Raw genomic sequence first — 13,556 nt, 5'->3', positions numbered from 1 at the left:
CTCTATTGGCCAGGCCTTCCAGGTCTTTTCATGTCCAGACAATGCTGGACTGCATGCTGGAAAGGAAAGCACCTTTTAGCCTCTACCCTCAAGTCCACTCCAGTCATCTTAAAGCTTCATTGAACTAAAAATTTATTCCATCTTACCAAGTAGTTGGGGGTCCCTACGTGGTCTGAATCACCCTTTTTCAGATTATGTTATTGCTATTTTTAGACAAAGACAACAAAGGTTATTCACATTCTCTGTAACCAAATAAAACCCTACAGAGCTGTATTAAACATTTACAACTTCACCATCCCCCCTCCTGTGTTGTTCCTGTAAATGACGAGTGTTAGGTGGTTCCCTGCAGCATAGCATTCCTTCTCTGTGCTGATATAAAGCTAGACACACATATAAATAGATTTTTGTGTTTTCCCTGCACTCACCTCTTTCCTTTGCCCCCATCTCACTCTCCACCCTTTCTCCCTCTACTTCCTAAACTGAAATGATACTATAAAATATATTCTGTAACTTGTCTTTTTAAATGTAGTGTATCATAGACTTTCTCTAGATGCCCATACCTACAGATCTACCTCCTTCTTTTTAATAGCTGTATAATATTCCATGTGGATGTATCCTATTTAATCATTCCTCTACAATGAACATTCAGGTTGTTTCTGGTTTTGTGCCACTACTAACAGTACTGAAGCAAATAATTTTATACACGGATCCTTAATGTATGCTCCTTTAAAAATGTACAAAAGTATCCCCTAACATGGGATTGCTGATTCAAAAGGTATGTACCTTTAAATTGTAGTGTATATTACCATATTGCTTTCCAGAAAGGTTGTAGTGGTGAACATGGCCATTAGCATTAAATGAGAGTTTCCCTGCATCCCTAGGTATCTTTACGTGTAGTGGATGTTATCCATCTCTTCCATTTTTTCCAATTTGATGGATAAAACAAAATAGAATTTCATTAGTGCTCTATGTTTCATTATACCATATCAGCAACCTGAAATAAAAGGACAATAAACAGAAGGCCTAGCATCATAGAGGTTTTTAAGGGGATTTTCAATAATTTACGATGCATGAGAGAATTTGCCATGTGTGTTTATGCATGTACCTCCTCTCCCCAAATTATAACAATACTTGTAAATTCAGGCCTTACCCTGAGAGAAATTCAGGGAAACAACCAGTTGGAATGTATGAATTGAGTAGGTTGACAGAACAATGAGAATACAGGGACCAATATTAACTCAACCTTATCATTTCTTTTTTTTTTTAAATTTTTTTTTTTGAACGTTTATTTATTTTTGGGACAGAGAGAGACAGAGCATGAACGGGGGAGGGACAGAGAGAGAGGGAGACACAGAATCTGAAACAGGCTCCAGGCTCTGAGCCATCAGCCCAGAGCCCGACGCGGGGCTCGAACTCCCGGACCGCGAGATCGTGACCTGGCTGAAGTCGGACGCTTAACCGACTGCGCCACCCAGGCGCCCCATCAACCTTATCATTTCTTAACTGCTTCTAGAGGACTTCCATCCCACCAGGTCGTATATTTACAAAGAGCTCAACTTCTCCCCACCCCACTTTATGCAATACTGACTGAGACTTGTTATCCTATTAACTCACCACAGGATCTGTAATTCATTAATATATGTCATTTGTAGGTGCTTCCAGATACACATGAGAATAACAATTGGGTGTTGCCCCAGGTCTAAATGTAATTACAGTGTTCAATTCAGCATATGCCATGCTCTACAAAGTCAATGACCCACCAGGGTAGATAGTAACCCCCCAATGTGAAGCATTTAAAGAAAGATTTGTTACATGAAAAGAACAAGAGAAAATAGGCCATGAGAATAACAAATAGGGTTATGAAAAGACTTCTAATCTTCTATTATTTAGCATTTATTCAATATGGTTTCATATATGCAAAAATAATAGATCTCATTCTTACCCAGTTGAATTCACAAAGAAAGGAAAAATGATTTAGGAAAAGAAAAACAGCGACTAAGTTTAGCACAAAATTATCTTTAGGAACAAAGGCAAGAATGTCATTGGAGAAATAATTTGAAATTTGTAGTCGAATAGCTTAATTTTTCTGGCTTTGATACCTCTGGTCATTTTCTTTGGTTTCTGGTTGTCCTTGGCCCCAGGGTTCTCTACATATTTGGGGAGAACAGGCTGATGAGCCAGAGGCACTTAACTCCTTGGCATTTTTCTAAGAGTCTTTATTTGATAATCTGAGACTTCTTAGGACAAAAATTTTCACAGTCTATAGGAAGCTCTGCCATACCCCATATTAAGTAGTGATCAGACCTTTGGTCTCAGGAAATAAACACCCTTATTCTTCAGCAGTCAATGATAGATAGTCATACTACTACTGTGCAGGCACATTCTTACATTATGTTCCCTAAACTGGGTCCTGGGCCATAGCTTTTTTGATCCTTTTGCAACAAGAATTTGTTTCGTTTCTCTTTTGCGAAGGAAATACTGTGTGCTAGAGGTGATTCATTGCTTATTTTAAATACTTATTCCTTCCCAAGGTACTCTGATGGTGGCATTATGAGCCCAGATAACATGTCCATATCCAGGAAGAAATTTCCAAGTGAGTGCTTCCACCTGAAGCCCATCCCTACAGATGCTTCTCACTAATTGTCTCTAGTCTGTTCCTTGAGGCTGACTGGTTACCTCCTAAGTGTGTGGCCTACTACCAGGTAGCAAAAGGCACCTATGTCATGGAACCAGGTTCTGCTTTGCTCCATAACATTAGGGTCTCTGAAATCACCATCGCTGACTCTAATTTATTCTTCTAGTGCTTTCTGTAAAGTTTTTATTAAGTTCTACAGTTTTTTGTTTTTGTTTTTGTTTTTGTTTTGTAGCAGGAGGAAACCACAACCATAGTCTACTTTCATGCCCTGTGCTGTCACATTCTACAATTTTCTCTTCCTCAACCTGGCTGGAACTCACAAGTTTTCAACTATATAATAAACATCAAACTACAGATGTTGTAATTCTTTGTTCCAAAATGTTATACTGGTGACACAGAAGCAAGATAAAGCTTTCTTCCCTTCCACAGTTGTCTTCTATTCTGTTATCGGTCTCTCTTATGATTGGTTGCAAGAACAGTGATTAGACACTTCCTTGCAGGACTAATTTGGGCTAATTTATATGCGTATTATAGAGGAGGAAAATACTCCTTCCATCCTCTTAGGTTCTGTCACTGGGCCTGAGAATTAAACTAACATAAGGCAGATCAACAAGAGAAAAGCTTCAAATTTCATTGAATACTTTGATAGGCATGGGGGAGTCCTAATAAGAAAAACAAAGATTCAAAGAAGCAGTTAGAACTGAGAGCTTATATACTGTTTTGTTTTTTAATCAAAGGATGATAAATTTGTAGAGAAGTGACAAGACATGGATTTGGGTTAGGAACAGTAAATTGTGGGAACATTACTAGGAAATGTATGGGGAAAACTAAAAAAGAAAAGGTCTATTTTAATAGGTTTGTTTGTATAGATCCATTTTGGCAAAGATACCCAATCTCCAGTGATAAGAATGTTCTCTGCGTGGTACAGAGTGCACTTATCTCAAGAGATAATTTTAACCTGGTTTTGGGTACAAAGAGGGAGGTCAGAGAGCCCTTCCTGCATCTGTGGTCTTTGCAGTGCCCTCAGCTCAAAATAATCAATATGCCAAAGCAGTGTCTTTTGGGTGACATGTTCTGATCTCCTTCAGTACGTAATGTGTATGTAGGATTAAATCCCACTTAACTTTTTGTATTAATATGATAGATGAGTTCTGATTTATATCCAGCAGCCATTTTTTAAATTATAGAGAGCTGTGCTAAAATGGGAGAGACCTATACTAAAGCAGGAAACATACATCTAGTATATTTCTGTATAAGCCCTATTTTAAAATTACAAGTAAGATTTATTTATTATTTATAAAGAAGATTTGAGAACCCTTTAAAAATAAATTGCAGTAAAAAAAACTAGAAAAATTTGAAAGAAATTCAGAACAATGAAATTATAAGGAGAAAGGAGTTAGAAGCCACTTCAAATGGATTTATTAATGTAGATGAGCACTGAGCTGAATTCTGAAGTTATTGGCAGCCAAAGCAAAAAAGAAAATATTTTACTTTATCTTGACCTCAGTGTTTAACTAAAGAGAGCTTTCGTATTTATTTAAGGGCCCTCAGGGCCCAAGCTGGTGGATGAATGAGAGAAGAGTCTGGGTGTGAACCAAAGAGAATTGTACAGCTTCTTTTTGTCCCATCCAAAGGAATTCAAACTGTAACAAAATCATTGCTGGCCGAATAAAACCAGAGGCAGTGACGGGGATAGACATGAAGTGGCAACTCTAGCCACAGTTGAGATCTAGAAGAAATGTATCATATGGGTCTGTTTGGCATTCTCTAACATAAAACACAATGGGTAATGCCTAAGTTATTTTATTTAAAAAGCACAGAAATGGCCATTGCTTTAAAGGGTCTTTCTAAAGTTGAACTTCTGAAAAAGCTGAGGATTTAATATTACCATTTTCCTTAGTGAATTTACTATGAAGTCTCTAGAAATTGCATATGCCCCAAAGTGGCCTAAGAATGCCCCTAGGTGGCAGGACACACTTAATTAATAATACTTGGATTTTGTGATTAGAGTACTTCTAAGAGTTCCTGTTTTCCTTGTGCTGGAGTAAATATCTCCCATTCCTGGGAGTCACTAATGCAAAAAACTTTCTACAGCCCTTGAGTTAAATGAGTGTCATTCAAGGTGTTTTGATTACATCTTGTGTTTGAGGTTGGGAATGTTGAGGAGGAGCTGGGCACTGTACATCACCTATAAAGTTCCTAGGGGAAAATAGATCAGGAAATGTACTGGAAGGAACAGAAAAGCCTCTTCTAATCCTTTCTCCTACTGTCATGGTTACCTAAAGTTAGCGTCTCAGATTAAAAAAAAAAAAAGGTCATCTCCATGTTACATATGGTTATGTCATTTGAGTCTCCCTCCCTTTCCCACATTCTCTTACTGTTGCATAATTTCTGTTTTCCAGACTCCTTATGTAGAATTCTAAGTTGTGGTGCTTATGAAGAAACAAACTTTTCCCTATTCTCAGTGTCAAATTTCTGTGAAATCCCCGTCCAGGGTTCACTGGCAGGCCACATGAGAGAGACTCAGCCCAGGTGACCGGGAAGGAGGTTGCATGGCACAGGGCTTGGGTTTCACAAGGTTCTGAGTCGACCAGTGGCAAAAAGACCAAGTAAAGCCACGAAATGTCACCAATAGTCCCCTTTTGGACAATGAAACAATTCAAGAAGGCTGGCTTGTCTGCTGAAGAGAGTGGTCAAACCTCTGACCACTGGCAACAGGACAAGGACTGTGTTAACTACTGGGAATCCCTGAATTCTTAGATGGCTTACTCTGCTCAGATATTACTTAGTAAAATACATGAATATGCCAGGGTAGAGATAGCACTGTGCAAATACTGGCTGCAACAAGCACGGCAGAGTGGTTTTGAAATCAAGTCAGTTTGGAAGCAAGGTTCTCAGAATCCAGCTGGGATCTTTAGATTCAATTAGGGTCTTTCACCGAGGCCTTCAATAAGACTCAGAGTGCTGTTTGTTTCAAATCTCAAAGCACTTTAGACCTCACCTGGAAGAAGTAACACCTGGGCTCCTCTCAATAAATCAGTGACCCCAAATGTCCAGAGAACAAATGAAGTTTCTGCAGGCTCTTTGTTGTATCTTTAGCGTGTGCTTATTTTTATACTTGATGTCACAACTCTTTATGGTTTTATTGAAATCTTTGTAGTGTCTCATAATGTTTTCTTTGCTATGTTTTCATTCGGTTCTTCATTTTGCAAACAAAATTTTATTTACCATCTTGGCTGCCTGCGACTTGTGGCTAGATGTGTGCTATATTTTAGGGACTATAAGGAAGTATGTTTGAGAGACCAAGAGTTTATTCTCACAGTGTGAGAAGAGAAATACTAACGGTGTCTTCCCAAGATTCCCATTCTCCTGTTATTTAATCAAAGGCTCAGCAATTGCTATGGAAGCACTTTGCTATCGAATGAAGGTTAGTAATCACCTGACTTTAAAACAGGGAGAGGCATGTGGGTGGCTCATCAGTTACGTATATGACTCTTGGTTTTTGCTCAGGTCATGATCTCACAGTTCCTGGGATCAAGCTTGGGTTTGTGCTGACAGCCTGCTTGGGAGTCTCTGTCTCTCTGCCCTTATCCCTCTCACGCGTGCATGCACTTCCTCTCTCTCTCTCAGAATAAATAAATGAACTTAAAAAAGAAAACAGGGCAAGTAGCCTGAGTTTTTCCAGGTGGGTCCAATATAATCACACGAGTCTTTAAAATCAGAGGGTGGGAGTGGGGGGGAGGGGGTACAGGGGGGTGTGGTTGATGAGGGAGGCAGGGAGAGAATGACTCAACCCAATGTCGCTGGCTTTAAAAAATGGGAAAGAGGGGGTTAGGAGCCTCTAGATGCTGAGAAGGTCCCCTTGCACTCAGCCAGCGAGGAAATATAAGACCAAGTCATCCAGCTATGTGGAACTGATTTCAGCCAACAACGTGAATGAGCTTTCAAGCGGATTTCCTTAAGAACTTCTGACACTTTGACTTCAGCCTTGGAAAACCCAGAGCAGACTAGCAGGGGCATTCACTTCCACCTTGTGATCTACAGAACTGTAAGATAGAAATCTGCATTGTTTCAAGCCTGTATTTGATCAGAGTTGTTTTAAGTTTGTGGTAACTTGTTATGGTAGCAGTAAAAAACTCATACATGTAAGACAAAATGCCTTGGGGTACCCCAGTGTCCAGAGTTACTTGATTTCGACTGTAACTGGTAAGGAAGAGAGATCTGCTAAGGGAGGAAACAGAGAAAGAGTGAAAACAAAGGAAAGAGGAGAGGTTTAACATTAAGAACAGTGAAAGCAGGTTAGCTTCCATTCTTTTTAAGGAGACTAACCCCAAGTAGATATTTGCATGCCTCATGGTATTAGTTTTTCACAGGACTGCGTGTGATTCTAATACTTAAATACTTCAATGGCTTTTATTGTTGTTGATACAGGATGGACTTCTTTATTGTAAACTGCATTTAGTGTATTCTATTTATGTGTATTATGTACAGGTTTGTATTTGGAAAACTGTACCTGCTTACTTTAAGGAAAATAGAAGGGATCTTTGAGAATCTTTTGAGTTTAGATTAATTTTGCCTTACAGGCTGATTGTAGAAACAAACTCCCCTGTAAGATACACCGTTGTCCCACATGCTGCCTCCCCCAGTCACAGCCTTTGGAGAATTTGAGGTTCTAGAAGGAGGCAGTCCATAGGAGAGTGAAGTAGCCACGCCCTCTGTTGCTAGAAAGACCCAAGATTCTTGTACACGGTCAGCACATGAATTCTCTCAGCTTTCTCCATACAAAAGTATACCATACGTTTCTCCTTTCCAGGCACACCACTGGTTATTACTTTACCTTTTTCTCACACAGAGTAATCTGAGGTGTTAGTGGTAAGTAATCTGATTCAATCTAGGTTCAAATTAGAGGATGAGGGAGGGGATGGAACAGCAAACACACCTGTGATTTTATTTCCTCCATGTAGTTTCCCCTTTAGTGCCCTCTTCACCAGGGAACAACAAACTGATAAAGATGAATTTCCTCATCCATTATAGACTTTGTGTTTGCATAATCTAGCTTCTGTGTTGCTGCTTTCTCAAATCTCTTTGTAGTTTTCTATGTAGGCCTCCCACAGATTGGCTCATTTTAATAAAACTACATTTCTTCTGCCCTCCACAACCTTCCGGAGCCTTCAAAGGTGAATTTAATTATACATATTAAAAGAGGAAACCAAATTCAAAATTTTGAGGATTTCAGTTCTCAGACCAAATTTATTATGTTCAAAGTTGTGTCTGGATAAAAGGCAAGTATAACATTGAAATATTAATCCATTCATGCCACTTAGTGATTTGAATTATTCACAGCTGCTTATGTTTTATTTTTATAAGAATATGACTTTTTATCTCTGCGGCCAATCAAATTGAAAGGAATCTCCTTTGCTTTTAGAGTCCTTACCAGTTGAATTTGTTTTAGTTAGAACACCCCCCTCTTCCTTCATACATTTTATGAGGTGTATTTATAAAGCGTTTACATTTGGTTGAAGCACTTAACAGAAAAACTAGGTAAATTGAACACGAACAGCTCAAGCAAAATGCTAGGCAACTATTTCCAAATTTAAAGTGCTTTGAAGCTGTTAAGCTGTTAAATCCCACTCCCCCAAGCTCTCCTTCCCACCAGAATATAAGTAGATGGTGTTGTACAAAATATTTGGTGGTGTCTGTTTTTAGTGTTCAGTCTACATTTTCTAAGCTGATTTGGGAGCTTAGCTCTAACCCCTTCCCTTTTTATGATATGAAGTCAAGAATCTTCTAGGTAGAGAATAAGCTTTTGAATTCCCCTTTCTTATTTGTAAAAGGGCAATAATATTTATCTTTGCCAGTCTCATGGGGCCAAGAAACTCAAATGATATAATACTCAAGTATATAAACTGTATATAGTGATGCAAATAAGAGATTAGTGACAATGTTACTTCAAGATTGTTATTAGCAATAACTTTGTAGACTGACGATACAGAAGGCACAGAATTTATAATTGATCAGAATCCAGAAATCAAACATGATTCCGACCCAGAATATTATAATTATGTTCTAATCTTTATTTCCAAGCATTTAAAAAGTAATAATATGCACAGTGAATCACTACTTTGCACTTTTTGCCCAATTATTTCAAACATATGTGTTTTGCTAAAATTGTCAATTTTATTGATTGATTGATTGATTGATTGTCCTGGGTTGCTTTCCCCTGGACAGTCTTAGCGTTTTACTCAGAATTGAAATTTACTTTTGAAGAGTGGAGCAGCCCTGCACCCTCTTCATTTGAGTAAACCTTTCTATTAATATCCTCTAAGGTCACATTCATTTTTTATCAGTGTCACTCTTTTGATTTCATGATGGAATGAATTAGGAAAACCTGGGTAAACAGTTACTTTGCAGTGATTCTTTGAATTTCAGTAAGGGTTATTACTGATCATAAAATCTAAAGATAGTTGATTTGATCAAGAAATAGGTAACAGAATGGTAAAGCAGTCTGCTTGAGATCACATAGCTGGTTTTTAGCAAGGTATAATTAAAATCCAGTTTTCCCAATTCTGGGTCTAATGTCCTTCCAGTATGCAGCGAGGAGGATACATAAAAGAAACACGGCTTACAGCAGCAAGCAGCAAACAATTGGGTTATATGTGACCCACTGCCTATGTTGTAATGTTTTATTGGAACACTGCCTTGCCCGTTCATTTACATATTGTCTATGGCTGTTTTCATACTACAAGGGCAGAGCTGAATAGTTGGGTCAGAAACCATCTGGCCCGTAAAGTATACGATATTGAGTATCTGGTTCAGTACGAAAAAAGTTTGCTGATCTCTGTCTTAAAAGAAAGATGACTAAAAAGTCTGGTTGGGGTACTTTGTGAACAGTTTCTTGAGTTTACACATTTGTTTCTAATTGTAATTTATAATATGCTATTTGGCTATTAGACAAAATTGGCTTTCTCACAACTATAGATTAATGTTAACAAATGTGAGTATATACTTGCAAAAGAAGAGTCAGTACATATGTTCAGAAGGCATTTCCCATTATATGGGGATTTGTTTCCTCTCCTCATAATATATTCTTGAAAACAATGGAGATATTTAATTCAAAGTAGTGGCAACTTAGGCTGGAAACATGATAGCTGTATTCAGGTAAGTGAAGGACCATCCTGTAAATAAAGGGATTTGATGTATTTGTCCTTCAAGTTCAACTAAAATGCACTTTTGCTGGTAAACCCCTGATTCCCCTCCTTCCTTCTTTGGACAGAATTAATCACTCTCTTCTGTGCCTCCAAAATACTTTGTACAGAGTACTATTATGACATTGATCACACTGAATTACAGGTAGTTTGCCCATTTGTCTCCCTAGTTGATTGTGAAGTCCTTGGAAGTGAAGACAATACCTTACTCATTTTGGCATGCCCATCATGGGGCTCAGTCTCTGGCTCACAGTCGATCAAAATGCTTGATGAATGAATATTAAAACCTGAGAGGGCAAAGTGAAGACCAGAGTGACATTTTATTACAAAGAACTTTGCAACAGTACTGGAAACTGATAGAAAGATGTCCTAAGCTGCTAAGATGTCCTCAGAGACCAGAACTTGAGATTAGAACGCCCAGGTTTGAATTTTAGCTGTGCTGTTTACTGTTTGTCTTTGGGTAGATTCCCTAATGTTTACACCTCAGTTTTCTCTCCTTTGAAGTGGTGGTGATAGAAGCAGCAAATAGTTTTCTAGGTATGGTCTGTAGAATCCTGAGGATTCCCAAGATCCTTTTAAGAAGTCTGTGAAGTCCAAACTATTTTTGTAAGACCTTGTTTGCCTTTTTCACTGAACTTCACTGGCAGTACAAAAGCCATTGTAGGAAAACTACTGGTACCTTAGCACAAATAAAGAAAGCAAGTTAAAATAGTAGTAATTACTTTCTTTTTCATCATATACTTACAGAAAAAAATGACATTTCATTTAAGAATGACCTTGATGGAGTAAAATTAGTAGTGAAGTTTCAACCTTTGTGTACAGTGTCCTTTGAAATATTTTGTGTGATGAAATGGGAAGTATGTATAAATCAGTTTTGCCACATTTTGAAGTACAGTTGCTGTCTTGAAAAGTACTTGTACTATTGAGTTGCCAGCTGAACTAGCCTCTGTTTTACATGTAATACCACTTTTACTTGGAAGAGTCATTTGGAAGAATCCAGGCTTTGGCATTTGGCAGTTATCTTCTCAAAAGTTAATGAAGTGAACTTATTACTTCAAGGAAAACAACTGATAATACTTGTAGCCAATGAGAGAATTAAGCTGTTTGGCAATACTTTGAATTTTGGAAAATTTGTATTTTCCACCATGAGCTTGAGAGGCTTCTCAGTATTTAGACTGTTCTTAAGAGATTGGCAGTGATGTACATGGGATTTTCGAATATTGTATAATAAGACAATACTTGGAAGATTTATCTAACTTAAGGAACTGGTATTTTCCAAATGAGCAGTGCATGATGTTAGAAAATCCGCACGAGTCAAGATCCATTGAAAGTACAATATGGATGTACCTCAACCAATAGAGTTAAGGTAAGAGTCATTATATTAAGGGTTTTGATAGGGTTTCAGATTTTACATTGCATAGAATCCTTTAGAAAATACTGCTGTCACGTTTTGGTGTGGTATCAAAGAAGAGCATGGGCAGAGTTCCCCCCACCCCTTGCAACTCCATACTTTCTGTGTGAGGCCACTTTTCTCCAGTACTTCAAGCAAAACAGCATACTGCAACAGACTGAATGCTAGAGCAGATAGGGAAATCCAGATGTGTTCTATGAAGGCTGACAAAAAAATGTAAAACAGAGCTGTTCGCACTAATTTTTTTGTTTGCTTTGACTAGGTTACTTAATTTATGAACCTGAGTTGAGAATTCAGATTATAGTTATCATAAAAACGGGTTTTCATTTTCATTTTGGGCAAATACTTAGTTTTTCACTTAAAAAAAAAAAGGCTTATTCATTTTTGTGAGAGAAAGCATGAGTGGGGGAGTGGCCAGACAGAGATGGGGACCGGGATCACAAGCATTTTCTTAAATTTCGGGTAAGAGTATAAATTTGTACTAACTCTTTGGAATTAATTTGGCAATATCTGTCAAAACTTAAATTCACGTGGTCATTGAGTCAACAATATAATACACTGTTGTTTGTAATAGCCAAACAAAAAAATGGCTCTAAAAGTACAAGACAGTAGAGGCAGGTTAAATAAGTACATCTCTGAAGTGAAGTAGCTTATATTTTGCAGGCATTAAAAATAGGTATTTATGTGGAACTATGAAAATATTTTCAAGATTCTAAAATATGAAAGTATTTTTTAAAGATCCAGAAAATTTTTAGCAAGATTACATTGTACATATAATTTGCATTTTTCTGTTTATAGAGCTAAATGCCCAGAAACTAGGAACCAGAGTTATATTGGGGAAACAGTGATTAAAGATCGAGGAAGAGGGGTGCCTGGGTGGATCAGTTGGTTGGGCAACCGACTTCGGCTCAGGTCATGGTCTCGCGGTTCGTGGGTTCGAGCCCCACGTCGGTCTCTCTGCTGACAGCTCAGAGCCTGGAGCCTGCTTCGGATTCTGTGGCTTCCCCTCTCTCTGCCCCTTCCCTGCTCACACTCTGTCTCTCTTTGTCTCTCAATAATAAATAAAAATTTAAAAAAATTTTTTAAAAAAAGATTGAGGAAGAGGTAGTAGGGGGCATTCACTTTGCACTTCACACCCTTACGTATTGTTTTAGTATTCTTGATCATATGCACTTTCTTCTTTAAAGAATTGAGGTGATAATACTTATAATGAAAACTACTTGAGATAATGTCTAATCTCTTGGCTTATAGTAAATGCTCAGTAAGTGTTGGCTGTACAAGTGAATGACTGCCTCAGGTATTTGTGTGGTGCCACCAGTAGAGTGTTCTCCAAGAAATGGCTAAATGATAGCTTGACAGAAATGTCATAGGTAAGAATTCTGCCTCTAAGTATATGTAACTGACTTATCGGGTTGAATTCTGATACTCTCTGGATCTTCATATTTTTGAAAGAATGGCCATAGTATTTAGAGAATGAAAGTTGTATATCAAATGTCTTCCACCAAACGGTTCTCTGAGCCACCTTACAAATCTTCATAATTTATTTTCCATCCATTAATTTTTATAGCATTCATTTTTCCCTTCAATTTTGTACTCAAAGTTTGGAGGGGCTGCTGGGACAAATAGACTAACATGCATTTAACTTGACGCTGTGCCATGTCGGGAAGCTCTCTGTTCTTTATAATCGATGGCCATTTAGTATACTTGCTTCATATTGCTTATTCCATACAGTAGAATTTATTTAGTTGGATGCCTCTGTTCTTAGGATAAGCTTATCTTTAAGATATGTTTAGCCAAAAAAAAAAAAAAAAAAAAGAAAGAAAAAAAAGAAACGTTTGCCTTCGTAAATAGCATGCCAGATTTTATTGTATTTTTTAAAAAAATCACTTAGTGAATTGCCAGCCCTGCTTTTTCAAGGGTCAAAATATAGTTGCAAAAACGTATACAAACCGTATGCAAATATATCTTAAAGAATATTTGGGACTGAGGTTTGGACCTGAAATGGATGCACCTTTCTGGAAGAACAGAAATTAATAATTTATCCCAAGCATCTTATTGAAAGAAAAAAGCCAATTTGAATAATGTTAGGAGATTAAGCACACCAGTATTATTCTTTATTTCTTATATTAATGAAATACGATACAAAAACTCAATAAAAATTACATTAAAAACTCATAAACATTGTTCAACTCTTTTTTCCCTATTAGTCATATTCATGAAACTAGCATTTCTATTTAAATGGTAGTTAACAACAATAAGATTTTAGTGAGCCAAACAATACATGGGCTCATTCATTTACTCGCTG

At 37.6% G+C, this 13,556-nt stretch overlaps 1 protein-coding gene across 1 annotated transcript in view; it reads left to right on the top strand.

Annotated features, from left to right (window-relative positions):
* Positions 1–13,556, top strand: part of IMMP2L (inner mitochondrial membrane peptidase subunit 2) — an 885,960-nt gene that overhangs the window by 727,150 nt on the left and 145,254 nt on the right.

This window comes from Lynx canadensis, chromosome A2, assembly GCF_007474595.2.
Source record: "Lynx canadensis isolate LIC74 chromosome A2, mLynCan4.pri.v2, whole genome shotgun sequence".
Lineage (NCBI taxonomy): Eukaryota > Metazoa > Chordata > Mammalia > Carnivora > Felidae > Lynx > Lynx canadensis.
The sequence above is the reverse complement of the archived record's forward strand: the minus strand, read 5'-3'. Positions and strand labels throughout refer to the sequence as shown.